A 19,129-nucleotide genomic window follows, 5' to 3' on the forward strand; every position below is an offset into this window, starting at 1 on the left:
CCCATTTTTCCATCATCGATTAGCGTCGTCCCGCTCGCGCCCGAAACTCACGACGACCTCATGCTCACCGCGCCCGCGACCCACGCCCTATGCGCGCCCATCTGAGCCCACGCGCGCGCTCGCCCCCCTGACCACGCTTGCGCATCCCCCGACCATGCTTCGCTCACCGCCGCGCTGCCGCGCCCGTCGGCGCCGGGACGTGTCCGCCGTCGCGCACCTGGCCGGCCCTTCCCCTCGCTGCTCGCACCCCGTGCCCCTTGTTGCTCTTCTTAGCCCGGCGCCGTGGCTCTGCTCCACCCGCGCCGCCTCTGCTGCCTACCCACCGCCGCCCTACACGCCCTTGGTCGCGCCTTCATGGGCTGCGCCCAGCTCTCCTTCCCTCGCTGCTGCCTCCGGCGCCGCACCGGCGCCCAGGCACGCCCGCATGCCCGTCTCCATTGGGCGCCCGCACCCCCTACGCCTGTTAACCCGTGTGGCCTCCTGGGCCACTTACAAGTGGGGCCTGCCCCCTGTTTTAAAAAAAGACAACAAAAACGATTTTAAAATAAATAAATATAAAATTAGTTAATTAATTAACTTAATTAACCTCGCTTAGTTAGCCTAATGAACTAGTTTAGTTAATTTAAATCAATTAATTAGTCAGTTCAATGACAGACGGGCCCCACTACCGTTTTTGACCAGTCAATGGTCAGTGTTGACTGCTGACATCAGGATGACATCATGTTGATGTAGTATTATCTTTTTAGTTAATAATAATTCCAGAATATTGTTTAAACATTGGAAAATCATAGAAAATAATCCGTAGCTCGGATCGAGAAACTTTGTACATGAAAGTTGCTCAGAACGACGACACGAATCCGAACACGCGGACCGTTCGCCCACCACACGTCCCTATCATAGCAAACATCAAACCTTTCCCCTCCAGTTCATCTATCTAACAGACATCCAGAACCGGGGAAAACTTTCCCGGATGTTTTCCCCCTTCGCCATTATCGCCTAGCACTGCGTTAGAACACATCTAGCCCCGCTTATTGTCATGTTATGCATATGTTTGCGTGTATTTACTGTTTCTTCCCCCTCTTCTCTCCTGTAGACCCTGAGACCGATGCTGATGCCACCGTGATCGACTACATCGACGAGGACCCTCCTTCTCGTCTGAGCAACCAGGCAAGCCCCCCCCTTTGATAATCTTGATACCGCCCATTCCATTCTCTCATGCTTGCATTATATTTTGCTACTGTATTTGATTGCTCCTATTCTGATGCATAGCCTGCTATTGTACCTTACCTACTTATCCTAAACTGCTTAGTATAGGTTGGTTAGTGATCCATCAGTGACCCCCCATTTTCCTTGTTGCCCCTACTTCATCATCGATGCCTCGATCAACGTGATCGATGACGAGAGCCTGACACCTCACATCACATCACGCCCTTTTTGTTACTCGACTCTGTAGAGTTACCATCGAGTGTCGAGGGTGGTACCTCATACATCACTCCTGATGAGATCTCTGTAGTGTAGCTATTCGGTCATGGTCATCGAGGGTGATTCCTCCTTAACCACTTCCAATACGACTCTGTCGTGCAACCCCTCAAGTGTGAACCTCGTGGGTGGTTCCTCTTACGTTCACCTTGCTGATTACATTGGGTGGAATCCACCGAGGATGATTCCTCGGGTTTTCCCCTTGATGTTTGGACACACGGTTACATTGTCTTTACTTGAGACCTTGGTGAAAGTCAAGCGGGACCGAAGAGCACCCGCAAGATAATTACGTGGCACGGCCGGGCATTCTAGGCCCTTGTCGTAAGTCCACGAGACGGGGCGATGGGGTCACTTTCGATCGTGAGTCTCTTCTCGTCTCCACAAGCTAATAATACACTATGGTTTGGGTATTTTCTCTGAGTTGGCCTATGGCCTTTACGCCCTAACCACCACACGAGAATTGTTATGGACCTCGACGTCATGGTATCAGCCGAAGCTTTGTTAGACGTCCAATTCAGCATTGTGGCACGGCCTGGTCGGCGCCCCAGTGGAGGTGGCCTGGATCGCCCTGCGCACAATGATCCGGAGTGCAACGGGCGATGGGCCCAGACCCCAGAGTGCTTAAGATGTAGACCGGCGGGGACCTCTCTACTGAGCCTAGGTAGGGCTGCGACGTGTTGATTTTCCGAGGACGGGCATTGACCCAGAAAAGTGTGTCCGGCCAGAGTAATCAAGCGTGTTGAAAACTAGTGCACCCCTGCAGGGCAGATTATCTATTAATAGCCGTGTCCACGGTAATGGACGTTCAGACTTATATCCTGATCTTATTCAACTACAAATGGATAGTTGAGATATGTGGCTCCGGGATTCCTTTCTCGCAGGGAGTTGATGAAGGATCTCTCGGGGTTAATGTTACAACATGTTTGATAATTATAAATTGCGATTCTTTACTCTTCTACATGCTGCAAGATGCTTGGAGCGGCTTGAAGATGCTAGTCTTTGATAGGCTAGGTCTTCCCCTCTATTCTGGCATTTTGCAGTTCAGTCCATAGATACAAACCTTCCATTTGATACCAGTGCATACTTAGTATAGATCTGTTGCTTGCGAGTACTTTGGATGAGTACTCACGGTTGCTTTGCTACCCCTTTCCCCCCCTTCTTTCTTCTTTCCGGTTGATGCAACCAGATGATGGATCCCTGGAGCCAGATGCCACCGCCGATGGATGCTACTACGTGGAGACCGCCGATGACCAAGAGTAGTTTAGGAGGTCCCAGGTAGGAGGCCTTGCCTCTTCGATCGTATTGCTTTTGTGCTAGCCTTCTTAAGGCAAAACTTGTTTAACTTATGTCTGTACTCAGATATTGGTGCTTCCGTTGACTCTTGTGCATCGAGCTATGTATTTGATCCCTCGAGGCCCCTAGCTTGTAATATAAAGCTTGTATTATTTTGGTTTTTGTCTAGAGTTGTGTTGTGATATCTTCCCATGAGTCCCTGATCTTGATCGTACACATTTGCGTCTATGATTAGTGTATGATTGAATTGGGGGTGTCACAAGTTGGTATCAGAGCCGACTGCCTGTAGGATCCCCTTTTCCAACTCCTTGGCCAAAGTTGAGTCTAGTCTTTGAAAAATTGTTTTACTAACATGGTTGTGTGGCTTACGGGTCCACGTCGCCATTGGGTGGTATTAGGATCTTTTACTCCTCGACCTTTACTCTGGGACTCTAATCTCTCTTCTATTCAGGTTAAATGGTTTTGCTATCTCTACCCTAGGTTCTCGTGATCACATCCACCCGGAGATTTGTATCATGCCTTTCTTGAATTGGGAGCCAGGATCTGCTTCACTTTGTCCACGGGCCGCAGAAATCCTTCTATCGAGGGCATCATGCGTTGTCCCCTGCGGATTCCTTGCTCTAGTGGTTTTCTCCGACGATGATGTAGCCTTTGCTATGTCTCGTTGTTGTATCCTTCCATCGCGTGCATGTGTGCAGCCTAGTATGTCTAAGATGATCCTCTTGTCCAAACTCCTACTAACAACGTGTATTTGGCTCTATATATGTATCTGTATGTCTTTAATTACTAATGTTTTATACATACTGCGCCTTTGCTCATTGTTCAAGTTACATAATGAATGACTCCTAACACCTGCTCCACCCCCTGTTAAACTGCTTCCTGATGTTTTTAGCAGGATGGCTGACGATCCTCCACCTCCACCCTATATTGCCGCAATGATGTAGCAATTTGACCTGAATCGTCATTTTATGACTAGGGTAATGTCTTAGTTTCCAAACCAGAATGCTCATCAACAGCCTGCCCCAATAACACTGCGGGAATTCGTGCATCTCAACCCATCCATTTTCCGCAACTCCACCAATCCTATGGATGCTGATGATTGGCTTCATGACATCCTGTTTGAGATGGATTCAGCTAATGTTGCCCCTGCCAGTTATGTCACCTTTGTGACATTCCACTTGACAGGTCCAGCTGCTCAATGGTGGGAAAGCCACGGGGGTATGTGATGTCTACTACACAACCTTCTTCTTGTAGACGTTGTTGGGCCTCCAAGTGCAGAGGTTTGTAGGACAGTAGCAAATTTCCCTCAAGTTGATGACATAAGGTTTATCAATCCATTGGAGACGTAGGATGAAGATGGTCTCTCTCAAACAACCCTGCAACCAAATAATAAAGAGTCTCTTGTGTCCCCAACAAACCCAATACAATGGTAAATTTTATAGGTGCACTAGTTCGGCGAAGAGATGGTGATACAAGTGCAATATGGATAGTAGATAAAGGTATTTGTAATCTGAAATTATAAAAACAACAAGGTAACTAATGGAAAATGTGAGCATAAACGGTATTGCAATGCTAGGAAACAAGGCCTAAGGTTCATACTTTCACTAGTGCAAGTTCTCTCAACAATAATAACATAGATAGATCATATAACAATCCCTCAACATGCAACAAAGAGTCACTCCAAAGCCACTAATAGCGGAGAACAAATGAAGAGATTATGGTAGGGTACGAAACCACCTCAAAGTTATCCTTTCTGCTCGATCTATTCAAGAGTTCGTAGTAAAATAACATGAAGCTATTCTTTCCGTTCAATCTATCATAGAGTTCATACTAGAATAACACCTTAAGACACAAATCAACCAAAACCTTAATGTCACCTAGATACTCCATTGTCACCTCAAGTATCCGTTGGCATGATTATACGATATGCATCACACAATCTCAGATTCATCTATTCAACCAACACAAAGTACTTCAAAGAGTGCCCCAAAGTTTCTACCGGAGAGCCAAGACGAAAACGTGTGCCAACCCCTATGCATAGGTTCATGGGCGGAACCCTCAAGTTGATCACCAAAACATACATCAAGTGGATCACGTGATATCCCGTTGTCACCGCAGATAAGCACGGCAAGACATACATCAAGTGTTCTCAAATCCTTAAAGACTCAATCCGATAAGATAACTTCAAAGGGAAAACTCAATCCATTACAAGAGAGTAGAGGGGGAGAAACATCATAAGATCCAACTATATAGCAAAGCTCGTGATACATCAAGATCGTGCCATAAAGAGAACACGAGAGAGAGAGAGATCAAACACATATATACTGGTACATACCCTCAGCCCCGAGGGTTAACTACTCCCTCCTCGTCATGGAGATTGTCGGGATGATGAAGATGACCACCGCTGAGGGATCCCCCCTCCGGCAGGGTGACGAAACAGGGTCCCGATTGACTTTTTGTGGCTACAGAGGCTTGCGGCAGTGGAACTACCGATCTATCTTTGTTATCGATGTTTTTAGGGTATATGGGAATATATAGGTGAAAGAAGTCGGTCAGGGGGTGCTCAAGGGGCCCACGAGACAAGGGGGCGCGCCCCCCACCCTCGTGGCCTCCTCAAAGCTCCTCTGACGTGAACTCCAAGTCTCCTGGATCATGTTCGTTCCCAAAATCACGTTCTCAAAGGTTTCATTCCATTTGGACTCCGTTTGATATTCCTTTTCTTCGAAACACTGAAATAGGCCAGAGAACAACAATATGGGCTGGGCCTCCGGTTAGTAGGTTAGTCCCAAAAGTAATATAAAAGTGTATAATAAAGCCCATAAACATCCAAAACAGGTAATATAATAGCATGGAACAATCAAAAATTATAGATACGTTGGAGACGTATTAGTATGTTGCCTGCAGAGACTGTAACCACTTCGCAGGAATTTCAGTTAGTCTTCCATGCATGACACATTCCTCAAGGTCTGATGGACCAGAAGAAGAAGGAGTTCCGCAAACTCTCACAGTGCACAATGATTGTGGATGAATATCAGAGGAAATTCCTTGAATTATCCCACTATGCTGCGGATGACGTCTGCACTGATGCTCGCAAGTAGGAGAAATTTCATGAAGGCAGCACCCTGATATAAAGCTCGCACTTGTTGCTCATGATTGTGTAGACTTTGCGACACTTGTCAGCCAAGCTTTCTGAACTGAAACTGGTCTGGCTGAGTACCAGGAGTCGCTCAAGCGTACTCGAGATGTTGGCTCATCCTCAAGTCAGCCTGCTCAGAAATGCCGAGTCTGGATCCCACACAATGTTCATCACCGATCTGCTCCAACACCAAGGCCGTCTTATGTTGCACCTCGTCTGCCTCCGCCGCCAAGACAACCAACGATTCAGGGTGGACAGTCCAGTGTTGTGGCTCCTCCCCATAATGATGGTTTATGCCGCAAGTGTGTACAACCAGGACACCTTGCTCTCAACTGTCGCCCAGGTCAGCCGCATAATGCTTCACGTCCTCCTGTTGGTCATAAGAAGGGTCGTCAAACCCATCATACCGGAAGTTGTAGCGCCGAACCACCTGCTATGAGTGTTGGTCAAGTCACCCATGTCAAGATTGAAGAAGCTCATGAGTCTCCAAAAATCGTGATGGGTACCTTTCGCGTTAATTCAGTGCCAGCTTCCGTTCTCTTCGATTCAGGAGCATCACATGCTTTTGTGTCCCAACAATTTGCTCAGTTGCATGGGTGGGATATGGAAAATTTGCCCACTCCCTTAGCGATTCAATCTCCGGGATCCAAGTGGCAAACCACAATGTTATGCCCTCGCAACCAAATCGAGATTGGAGGTGGACCTTTTCCGGCTTCTCTCATTGTACTAGGACCTTCCAACATAGACATCATTCTTGGTATGGACTGGTTGACAGCCCATAGTGCTAAGATCGACAGTGCTACCAAGACAGTCGAGCTCACTCACCCTTCTGGCCAGACAGTCCAAAACTCAGCCCGAACAACTTAGGATGCAGAGAATCAGATATATGTTCTCAATGCATTGAATGCTTGATACGTCTCCAATGTATCTATAATTTTTGATTGTTCCATCCTATTATATTACCTATTTTTCGATGTTTATGGGATTTACTATACACTTTTATATCATTTTTGGGACTAACCTACTAACTGGAGGCCTAGCCTGAATTGTTGGTTTTTCCCCTATTTCAGTGTTTCGCAAAAAAGAAATATCAAACAGAGTCCAAACGGAATGAAACCTTCGGGAGGGATCTTTTTCGAACAAACGGAATCCAGGAGACTTGGAGTGGACGTCAAGCAGCATACGAGGCGGCCACAGCGGTGCCCGGCGCGCCCCCCTACCTCGTGGCCCCCTTGTGGCTCCATCGACCTACTTCTTCCTCCTATATATATCTACGTACCTCGAGAACATTGAGGAGCACCACGAAAAACTATTTCCACCACCGCAACCTTCTGTATCCACGAGATCTCATCTTGGAGCCTTTGTCGGCACTCCGCCGGAGGTGGAATCGATCACGGAGGGCCTCTACATCATCACCAAGGCCTCTCCGATCAGTTGTGAGTAGTTTACCACAGACCTTCGGGTCCATAGTTATTAGCTAGATGGCTTCTTCTCTCTCTCTTTGAATCTCAATACAAAGTTCTCCTCGATCTTCTTGGAGATCTATTCGATGTAACTCTTTTTGCGGTGTGTTTGTCGAGATCCGATGAATTGTAGGTTTATGATCAAGTTTATCTATGAGAAGTATTTGAATCTCCTCTGAATTCTTTTATGTATGATTGGTTATCTTTGCAAGTCTCTTCGAATTATCAGTTTGGTTTTGCCTACTAGATTGATCTTTCTTGCAATGGGAGAAGTGCTTAGCTTTGGGTTCAATCTTGCGGTGTCCTTTCCCAGTGACAGCAGGGGCAGCAAGGCACGTATTCTATTGTTGCCATCGAGGATAAAAAAGATGGGGTTTATATCATATTACTTGAGTTTATCCCTCTACATCATGTCATCTTGCTTAATGCATTACTCTATTCTTATGAACTTAATACTCTAGATGCAGACAGGAGTCGGTCGATGTGTGGAGTAATAGTAGTTGATGCAGGCAGGAGTCGGTCTACTTGTTGCGGACGTGATGCCTATATACATGATCATGCCTATATATTCTCATAACTATGCACTTTTCTATCAATTGGTCGACATTAATTTGTTCACCCACCGTAATACTTATGATATCTTGAGAGAAGCCACTAGTGAAACCTATGGCCCCCGGGTCTATTCTCTATCATATAAGTTTCCGATCTACTTTATTTTGCAATCTTTACTTTTCAATCTATATCATAAAAATACCAAAAATATTTATCTTATCATATTATCTCTATCATATCTCACTTTCGCAAGTGGCCATGAAGGGATTGACAACCCCTTTATCGCGTTGGTTGCGAGGTTCTTGTTTGTTTGTGTAAGCGCGTGGGACTTGTGAGGAGTCTCTGACTGGATTGATACCTTGGTTCTCAAAAACTGAGGGAAATGCTTACGCTACTTTGCTGCATCACCTTTCCTCTTCAAGGGAAAAACCAACGGATGCTCACGAGGTAGCAAGAAGGATTTCTAGCGCCGTTGTCGGGTAGATCTTCGCTCATGTCAAGACATACCAAGTACCCATCACAAACTCATCTCCCTCGCATTACATTATTTGCCATTTGCCTCTCGTTTTCCTCTCCCCCACTTCACCCTTTCCGTTTTATTTGCCCTATCTTTTCAGTTCGCCTATTCTTCTCTTGTCTCTTGTGTGTTGGATTGCTTGTCACGATGGCTCAAGATAATACTAAATTGTGTGACTTTTCCAATACCAATAATAATGATTTCCTTAGCACTCCGATTGCTCCTCTTAATGATGTTGAATCTTGTGAAATCAATGATGCTTGCTTGAATCTTGTTATGAAAGATCAATTCTCCGGCCTTCCTAGCGAAGATGTCGCTACTCATCTAAATAAATTTGTTGATTTGTGCGATATGCAAAAGAAGAAAGATATGGATATTGTTAAATTGAAGTTAATTCCATTTTCACTTAGAGATCATGCTAAAACTTGGTTTTCATCTTTGCCTAAAAATAGTACTGATTCTTGGAATAAGTGAAAAGATGCTTTTATCTCTAAATATTTTCCTCCCACTAAAAATACCAAAAATATTTATCTTATCATATTATCTCTATCAGATCTCACTTCTGCAAGTGGCCGTGAAGGGATTGGCAACCCCTTTAAGGATTGGTTGTGAGGTTCTTGTTTGTTTGTGTAGGCGCGTGGGACTTGTGTGGAGTCTCCTACTGGATTGATACTTTGGTTCTCAAAAACTGAGGGAAATACTTACGCTACTTTGCCGCATCACCCTTTCCTCTTCAAGGGAAAAACCAACACATGGTCAAGATGTAGCAATGCTTCACCTCTTGAGGGAATAGAGAACATTCCAGTCGTTCGTGACTTTGAAGATGACTTTCTAGAAGAACTTCCAGGAATACCCCTTGCTAGAGCTGTCGAATTCGTCATAGACTTGAAACTGGGCACAACTCCTATTGCCAAGTGACCCTACAAGATGCCGCCGCATGAACTTCTTGAACTTAAGGAGGAAATCAACAAATCTCTTCACAAGGGATTCATTCGTCCTAGTTCCTCTGCTTTCAGAGCACCTTCTCTCTTTGTCAAGAAGAAGGATGGTACAAATCGTTTGGTCGAAGATTACCGAACTATCAACCATGCAACAATTCAGAACAAATATCCGCTTCCCGGAATCAATGATCTGTATGATCAACTTGCTGGTTCCTCGGTATTCTCTAAACTTGATTTGAGATTGGGTTACCACCAGATCCGGGTTCGTGAAGAGGATATTCCCAAGACTGCTTTCGTGACTCGCTATGGTACATACGAGTACACCATCATGTCATTTGGATTAACCAATGCTCCAGCAACGTTCTCCCGATTGATGAACTATATATTCATGGAATACCTCGACAAGTTTGTCGTCGTTTATCTGGATGATATCCTTGTGTATTCCAAGCATAAAGAAAAACATGCTAAACACCTTCGACTTGTTCTGGAAAAGCTTCGAGAACAACAACTATATGCCAAGTATTCCAAGTGTGAATTCTGGCTTCCTGAAGTGACCTATCTTGGGCATGTCATCTCCAAGGATGGTATTCCCATCAACCCCGAGTGAGTTTAGGCTATTCTCGATTGGACTCCTCCGAAGAATGTCAAGCAAGTCAGAAGTTTTCTCGGACTCGCCACCTATTGCTGTCGATTTGTTTAGAACTTCTCCAAGATTGCCAAGCCCCTAACTAGTCTACTTCACAAGGGCGTCAAGTTTGATTGGACTAGAAAAGTGTCAGCAAAGTTTCCAGGCACTCAAAGACAAGCTAACTTCTGCCCCAGTGCTTGCGCCACCTGATACTCAGCAGGACTTCATCATTTATTGCGACGCTTCACATCAAGGATTAGGCGGTGTCCTAATGCAAGAGCGCAGAGTGATTGCTTATGCCTCTCGTCAACTACGCCCTCACAAAGAGAACTACCCAGTTCATGACCTCGATCTTGCTGTTGTCATACATGCACTAAAACAGTGGCGACGTTACCTTCTTTGTAATCGTTGCGAGATCTTCACCGACCACCAAAGTCTAAAGTACATGTTTACTCAGCCAGATTTGAACCTCCATCAGCAGAGGTGGATGGAGACCGTAGCAGACTTTGATTTTGGTATTTCCTATACCCCAGGCAAGGCTAATGTAATGGCCGATGCTTTGAGTCACAAGTCATATTGCAACTACCTCCAGGTTCACCAAGTTCAGCCCTCGCTTGTTGAAGAATTCAGAAAGCTGAGCCTCCATATTGTTCATCCTGGTGCACTCGCTCCCCCTCCTCCAGAGTGTCGCAAAATGAACCTCCATGTTGTTCCCCAGGGTTCTCTCAATACCCTGGTTGCTAAATCAGATCTCGTGGACAACATCAAGGACCTGCAGAAATATGACTCTCAAGCCCACAAGATTAAGGGCTACCTCATAGAAGGAAAGCCCTCATTCTTCACCTTTGCTGATGATGGCACTTTGTACTTCAAAGGTTGTATAGTGGTGCCGTGTAAGAAGAAAAACCTGGATATGACTAAGGAGGTTATGGAAGAAGCGCATGACACTCCATTGCCTATTCATCCCGCTAGCACCAAGATGTACCAAGACATTCGTCAAAGATTCTGGTGGTCAAACATGAAGCAAGACATTGCTCACTATGTTGCTGAATGTGACGTTTGTCGTCGTATCAAAGCAGAACATCAAAGGCCTGCTAGAACTCTGCAACCTATCTCTATTCCTGAATGGAAATGGGACCATGTTAAATGGACTTTGTCACTGGTTTTCCCAAATCACATAAAGGTAATGATGCTATTCTTGTCGTCATTGACCGGCTTTCTAAAGTTGCACACTTTCTGGCCGTCAAAGAAATGATCACTGCTAGTTAGCTGGCAACTCCCTATATGTCCAGAATTGTTTCAGTTCATGGTATTCCGCTGGTAATCAGCTCAGACCGTGGCAGCTTATCCACTTCAAGATTCTGGGCAAGTTTCCAAGAAGCTACGGGGACTCATCTATCTTTCAGCACTGCCTTTCACCCTCAGTCGCAGGGACAAGTTGAACGCGTCAACCAAGTTCTCGAAGACATGCTTCGAGCTTGTGTTATTTCCTTCGGCAAGAAATTGGAGGAATCTCTCCCGTGTGCTGAGTTCTCCTACAACAATAGCTATCAAGCTAGTCTGAAGATGGCCCCCTTCAAAGTGTTTTATGGACGAAAGTGTCAAACCCCTATGAACTGGTCAGAAACTGGGGAGCGTCCACTCTTCGGTCCGAATATTATCCAACACGCCGAAGAACAAGTCCGCGTCATTCGCGAGAATCTCAAGACTGCTCAGTCACGTCAAAAGAGTCAATATGACCGTCATCATAAGGACATGGTCTATCAACCTGGCAAAAAGGCTTATCTTAGAGTCACACCAATGAAGGGTGCACACCTCTTCAGGATCAAGGGCAAGCTAGCTCCTCGCTATATTGGTCCATTCACTATTCTCGAAAGGCGTGGAAAAGTGGCATACCAGTTGGAGCTTCTGTCGAACCTTTCTCAGGTTCACAATGTGTTCCATGTGTCACAACTCCGCCGCTGCTTCAAGGACCCAATCTGAGCAGTGGATCATGAAGTGCTCGAGTTGCAATAGGACCTCTCCTATAAAGAGCATCCAGTCTGCATTCTCGACCAAGCTGAACACCGCACACGTCAGAAGGTGATCAAGTTCCTCAAGGTCCAGTGGTCGCATCAGTCTGAAGACGAAGCCACTTGGGAATGCGAGGATCGTCTTCGTGAAGAATACCCCGCCTTGTTTCCTTCTACCTCCTAAATCTCGGGACGAGATTTCTTGTAGTGGGGGAGAATTGTAACGCCCGGATAATTATGCTACAGCAAACCACTGTTAATGGTGCCATGTCATTGATTTTACTGTTGTTAAGTTCGCATTGATTCAAAGTCGGTTCCAAATTTCAACATTCAAGAGTAAATAAAAGAAAAGGAGAAGGAAAAAAACATAAAAAGAGACCTCCCCCCACTGGGCCAATTGGCCTAGCTGGCCTACCGGCCCATGCTGCGTGGGGATAAGACCGAGCCCTCCCTTTCCTCGTCAGCTCCCTCAGATCTTTTCCCCTCGATCTCCCCCATTCTCCCCACATCGCTCGCTCTCCCTCCCCCTCGATCCAAATCGGGGGCTCGACCCTGCGGCACTCCTGACGCAGCCTGCCGCCCGGAGAACCCCCTGCCCGATGCCTCTCCTCCTTCCCGAAGCCCCTCGTCGTGGCGCTCCAGGAACCGCTGCCTCGACCCCGCCACCAACCGACACCACGCCATCGTCGGACCTTCTCCCTCGCCGGATCACCTCCGTCCTCCTCCCCAGTGGCTCCATCACGCTGTCGCCGTCCTCGTCATCGACCATCGCCACCCCGAGCCTCCCCCGAGCTCGCTGCCACCTCCCTATGACTCCGATGTGAGCCGCATCTGCCCCCCCTTTTCCCCCATCGTTTCCATCGTCGCCCACCGCCGCTGCTGCGCCCGCCGGTGCCAGGACACGTCCGCCGTTGCACCCCTGGCCGTTCGTTCCCTCGCCGCTTGCACCCCGTGCCCCTTGTTGCTCTTCTTAGCCCGGCGTCGTGGCTCTGCTCCACCCGCGCCGCTCTACTGCCTACCCGCCGCCGCCCTGCACGCCCTTGGCCGCGCCCACGCGCATGGCTGCTGCCGCCCCTCACGCTCGCGGGCTGCGCCCAGCCCTCCTTCCCTCGCTGCTGCCTCTGGTGCCGCGCCGACGCCTAGGCGCGCCCGCACGCCCGTCTCCATTCGGGCGCCAACACCCCCTACGCCTGTTAACCCGTGTGGCCTCCTGGGCCACTTTCTAGTGGGGCCCGCCCCCTATTTAAAAAAAAGACAACAAAAAAGATTTTAAAATAAATAAATATAAAAGTAATTAATTAATTAGTTAATTAATTAACTTAATTAACCTGGCTTAGTTAGCCTAATGAACTTGTTAAGTTAAGTTAAATCAATTAATTAGTTAGTTCAATGACAAATGGGCCCCACTGCCATTTTTGACCAATCAACGGTCAATGTTGCCTACTGACGTCAACATGATGTCATGCTGATGCAATATTATCTTTTTAGTTAATAATAATTCCAGAATATTGTTTAAACCTTGGAAAATCATAAAAAATATGACGTTCACCTGCCACACGTCCCTATCATAGCAAACGTCGAACTTTTCCTCTCCGGTTCATCTATCTGACAAACGTCCAAAACCAGGGAAAACTTTCCCGGATGTTTTCCCCATTCGCCAGTATCGCCGAGCACTCCATTAGAACACCTCTAGCCCCGCTTATTGTCATGTTTTGCATATGTTTGTGTGTATTTACTGTTTCTTCCCCCTCTTCTCTCCGGTAGACCCTGAGACCGCTGCTGATGCCACTTTGATCTTCTTCTCGTCAGAGTAACCAGGCAAGCCCCCCCTTTGATCATCCCGATATCACCCATTCAATTCTCTTTTGCTTGTATTAGATTTTGCTACTGTATTTGATTGCTCCTATTTTGATGCATAGCCTGCTTTTGTACCTGCTGTTGCACCTTACCTACTTATCCTAAATTGCTTAGTATAGGTTGGTTAGTGATCCATCTGTGACCCCCACTTGTCCTTGTTGCCCCTGCTTGATCATCAACGCCTCGATCAACGGGATCGACGACCAGAGCCCGACACCTCACGTCACATCATGCCCTTTTTGTTGCTCGACTCTACAGAGTTACCATCGAGTGCCAAGGGTGGTACCTCATACATCACTCCTAATGAGATATCTCTAGTGTAGCTATTCAGTCATGGTCATCGAAGGTGATTCTGCCTTAACTACTTCCGATACGACTCTGTCATGCAACCCCTCAAGTGTGAACCTCGAGGGTGGTTCCTCTTACGTTCACCTTGATGATTACATTGAGTGGAATCCACCAAGGGTGATTCCTCAGGTTTTCCCCTTGATGTTTGGACCGACGGTTACATTGACTTTACTTGAGACCTTGGTGAAAGTCGGGCGGGCCTGGAGAGCACCCGCAAGATAATTACGTGGCACGACCAGGCATTCTAGGCCCTTGTCGTAAGTCCACGAGACGGGGCGATGTGGTCACTTTCGATCGTGAGTCTCTGCTCGTCTCCGCAAGCTAATAATACACTATGGTTTTGGTATTTGTTCTGAGTTGGCCTGTGGCCTTTACGCACTAACCACCACGCGAGAATAGTTATGGGCCTCGACGTCGTGGTATCAGCCGAAGCTTTGTCAGACGTCCAGTTCAGCATTGCGACATGGCCTGGTCGGCGCCCCTGTGTAGGTGGCCCGGATCGCCCTGCACGCAATGATCCGGAGTGCAACGAGCAATGTACCCAGACCCCAGAGTGCTTAGGATGTAGACCGACGGGGACCTCTCTGCTGAGCCTAGGTAGGGCTGCGACGTGTTGATCTTTCGAGGCCGGGCATTGACCTAGAAAAGTGTGTCCGACCAGAGTAATCAAGCGTGTTGAAAACGGACGTTCAGACTTATATCCTGATCTTATACAACTACAAATGGATACTTGAGATATGTGGCTCCTATATTGCTTTCTCGCAGGGAGTCGAGGATCTCTGGGCGTTAATGTTACAACATGTTTGATAATTATAAACTGCTATTCTTTACTCTTCTACATGATGGAAGATTCTTGGAGCTGCTTTAAGATGCTAGTCTTTGATAGGCTAGGTCTTCCGCTCTATTCTGGCATTCTACAGTTCAGTCCACAGATTCAAACCTTCCATTTGATACCAGTGCATACTTAGTATAGATCTTTTGCTTGCGAGTACTTTGGATGAGTACTCACGGTTTCTTTGCTACCCCTTTCCCCCTCTTATTTCTTCTTTCCGATTGATGCAACCAGATGATGGATGATGGATGCTACTACGTGGAAAGAGCCGACGACCAGGAGTAGTTTAGGAGGTCCCAGGCAGGAGTCCTTGCCTCTTCGATCGTGGTGCTTTTGTGCTAGCCTTCTTAGGCAAAACTTGTTAACTTATGTCTGTACTCAGATATTGGTGCTTCCGCTGACTCTTGTGCATCGAGCTATGTATTTGAGCCCTCGAGGCCCCTGGCTTGTAATATAAAGCTTGTATTATTTTGATTTGTGTCTAGAGTTGTGTTGTGATATCTTCCAGTGAGTCCCTGATCTTGATCGTACACATTTGCGTGTGTGATTAGTGTACGATTGAATCGGGAGTGTCACAAAAACCCTTTAAAATCCGACTTAATCCATAGTCCCCAAGTACCGGTTTAATCAGCATGAATGAGCCGGTCCTTTATATTCTTGTGTAGAAGACAATACTTACTTGTGTAATTTTCAACAACAATATGCATTAGTCCCCAAGTGCCAAGTACTCTTGCTTGCAAAGTGCTTCGGACTTATTTACATAAACCGCCACATAAATAATCTTTCGGCAGACATTAGCTCCCAAGTGCCAAGTGTTGTTGCTTGCAAAGGCTTGGGACTTAATATTTTGAACTGATATCGATTTATGATTTTGACCCGTGTATGAACAGACCACCACTGCTCAACTTCAATCAAAGCTGTCTGACTTGAAGACTCGCCTGGAGGTGCAAGAAGCTGAGACCCAGAAGGCGAATTCAAAGTTAGAATTTTGCGTGTCTGTATTAGAAAAACTAAAGGCCGGCTTTGAAACTGAGAAAAACGCCTGGGCTGCAAAAAATATTATCTTAACCCAACAAGCTGAAAAAATAGAGGCGGCTCTTGAAGAGGTGACAACTGAATTGTCCAGCTTAAAATGCCATGTGTCTCAAATGGTCTCAGCTATATTTGGTAAGTCGCCTTATGACTGTCAAATATTGAATATCCTTCTTGATCATATGAACTGCTTATTACTCATCCATGACTATTATGCAGGCCCCAGTAGCATTAATCTCAACCAAGACATGCTGGTGAAGCTGAAGGCAGTTTACACGCTGGTGGAACAACTTTATACTGGGACGCAGCATGCAATGGCCACAATTTCTCCATCAAACCAAGCACCGACACTTTTAGTTAATGTGCTGAGGAAGCTTTCTGTGCTGCCTCAGAGGTTTAGTGAGATGAAAAGGTAGTGTGCAAGAGCCGGAGCTGTAACAGCTTTAAGCCGGGCCAAAGCTTGGCTACCAGAGCTAGACCCGGCTGATATATCAACCGGGTACCTGAGCTTAAAAGAAGACGGCACCGTGTTTAACAAGAAGGACTTTGCCGCTTGTGTGAAGAACATTTGTCCCCTGGCCAGCCTGATTGCCAGTGAAACTGATCTGTCCCAATATCAGTCGGCTTATGATTTGGAGAATCGGAAAATGCCAACACCGTCTTATAAAGTGCAACATCTGATACCCCCCATCCGTGAGCACACTTTCGCTCCTGAAGTTAACCCGGAAGAGCTTATTGATGATGAGGCTGAATTTCAAGCTTTAAGTGGCATTGAATGGTCATCGCCCGCCTTCCAGGAAATAGAACAGGACGAAGACACGAAGAGGGATGATCCAGAAGCCTCAGGCCAGCAGAGGCAAGAAGAGTGATCCGTTGGCCGGTTCATACTGGTAACTTTGAAAAACAGTTAATCATTTGGACTCGTGGAGTCATGTAACAGGGTAGGAATAACTTTGCTCTGTCGTGCCCTCGTGCATGTTTTGGTGCTCAATACTGTTAATCCGCCACATTATGATCTTATTTTATGCTTATCATGAGGTTTGACTGGTGCAGATGAAAAATTTTATTTACCCTGCACATAAAGAGATCACAAAATCCCTGGGCGGTTTACCGCATGGCGGGTCACAATATCTTACATATAACCACTGATGTGTGAAAAGTAGTCATAGATAAGGCTGGTATGAACCAGAATTTGAAACATAACTATAATAACAATATCATACCTGTGATATTGAATTGTACTGCCGGTTTATGTGACCTATGCAGTAAGGGTGATAACCCAATCTTTAGAAGCCAAAACTTCCAAATGTTTATGATGGTCATATGCTGGCGACCTATCATCCAAAGTCAAGCTGGGTTAATCGAAACCACATATATGCTTCAGATGTGAGCAAAAAAGTATCAAGAGAAACCCTAAAGACTATTTCGAAAAACTTAAATCCAAAAAGAGAGAAAAACACGAGGCTTCTGATTCGAATACGATCAGTAAGCCGGACGAAAAGGGTTAATGGCTATGTTCTCTTTGGTGAATACACCTATGTTTGAACAGGAAGCCCCCAAGTGGCTTGTGGCATTGCGCCGATCAAGAGGGTACTGACAGCTATGTTCTCTTTCGTGCGGACACCTATGTTTGAACAGGAAGCCCCCAAATGACCTTGAAACTTTTGACGACTCTAATTCGAATACGATCAGTAAGCCGACCCAAAGGGGTTAAGCTATTATTCGAATACGATCCAGCCCCCAAATGACTAAATTGTTTGAACTGCTATGATTCGAGTATGTTCAGGAAGTTGTGCCAAAGGAGTTAAGATTGATTCGAATACGATTAGCCCCCAATGGTCTAAATATTTAACGACACTGTTTCGAATACGATCAGATTTGGACCAAAAGGGGTTAAGCCATGATTCCAATACGATCCAGCCCCCAAAATGATCAAGAGGTTTGAATAGGTATGATTTGAATACGATCAGGAAGCTGTGCCAAAGGAGTTAAGCTAGATTCGAATACGATCAGCCCCCAATGGTCATTGAATTATGATGAAGAAGGCTCATTGTTAAAGATAAAAAATGAAAGAGGCCCTGCTTTATTTATGATCATCATAATATATACATGGTAAAAAAATGTACATCATAAGAGCCGGTGGCTCATGTGTAAGGCCGAAGATGAGCAATATTCCACGAACGGCGGGTCTCCTTCTCCGACTTATGTGAGTCTTTGTGCTCTCAAATATCGATAAGGTAGTTTGACCCATTGTTCAAGTTCTTGATGACCACAAAGAGCCCTTCCCAAGGCGGGGATAACTTGTGCGCATCCGTTTGATCATGGATGAGCCGGAGCACCAAATCACCTTCTTGAAAGGTTCTGGATTTAACCCGGCAGCTGTGGTAACGGCGCGGGTCTTGTTGTTAAATAACCGAGCGGGCTGCCACCAGATCGCGCTTATCATCTAATAGGTCAAGTGTATCCTGACGCGCTTGTTCATTACCAGCTTCAACATAAGCCACCACGCGGGGCGAGTCATGACGGATGTCACTAGGAAGAACCGCCTCTGCTCCATAAACTATGAAGAAAGGTGTGTAACCCGTAGACCTTTTGGGGGTAGTATTGATACTCCATAGCACTGAAGGTAACTCTTCCACCCAACAACCCGGCGTCCATTGCAAAGGAACCATAAGCCGGGGTTTGATGCCTTTCAAAATTTCTTGATTGGCTCTTTCGGCTTGACCATTGTACTGGGGGTGAGCTACTGATGAAACGGCAAGTCGAATATGCTCATGTTGACAAAACTCCTCCATGGTACCCTTGGACAAATTAGTGCCATTGTCAGTTATAGTGCTGTGTGGAAAACCAAAACGAAAAATCACCTTTGTAGGATCGAAAGTATGTCTAGAGGGGGGGGTGATTAGACTACTTGACCAAATAAAAATCTAGCCTTTTCCCAGTTTTAATTCTTGGCAGATTTTAGCAACTTAGTACAAGTCAAGCAATCAAACTACATATGCAATTCTAAGAGTATAGCAGCGGAATGTAAGAAAATTG

This window comes from Triticum dicoccoides, chromosome 4B (assembly GCF_002162155.2).
Source record: "Triticum dicoccoides isolate Atlit2015 ecotype Zavitan chromosome 4B, WEW_v2.0, whole genome shotgun sequence".
Taxonomy (NCBI): domain Eukaryota; kingdom Viridiplantae; phylum Streptophyta; class Magnoliopsida; order Poales; family Poaceae; genus Triticum; species Triticum dicoccoides.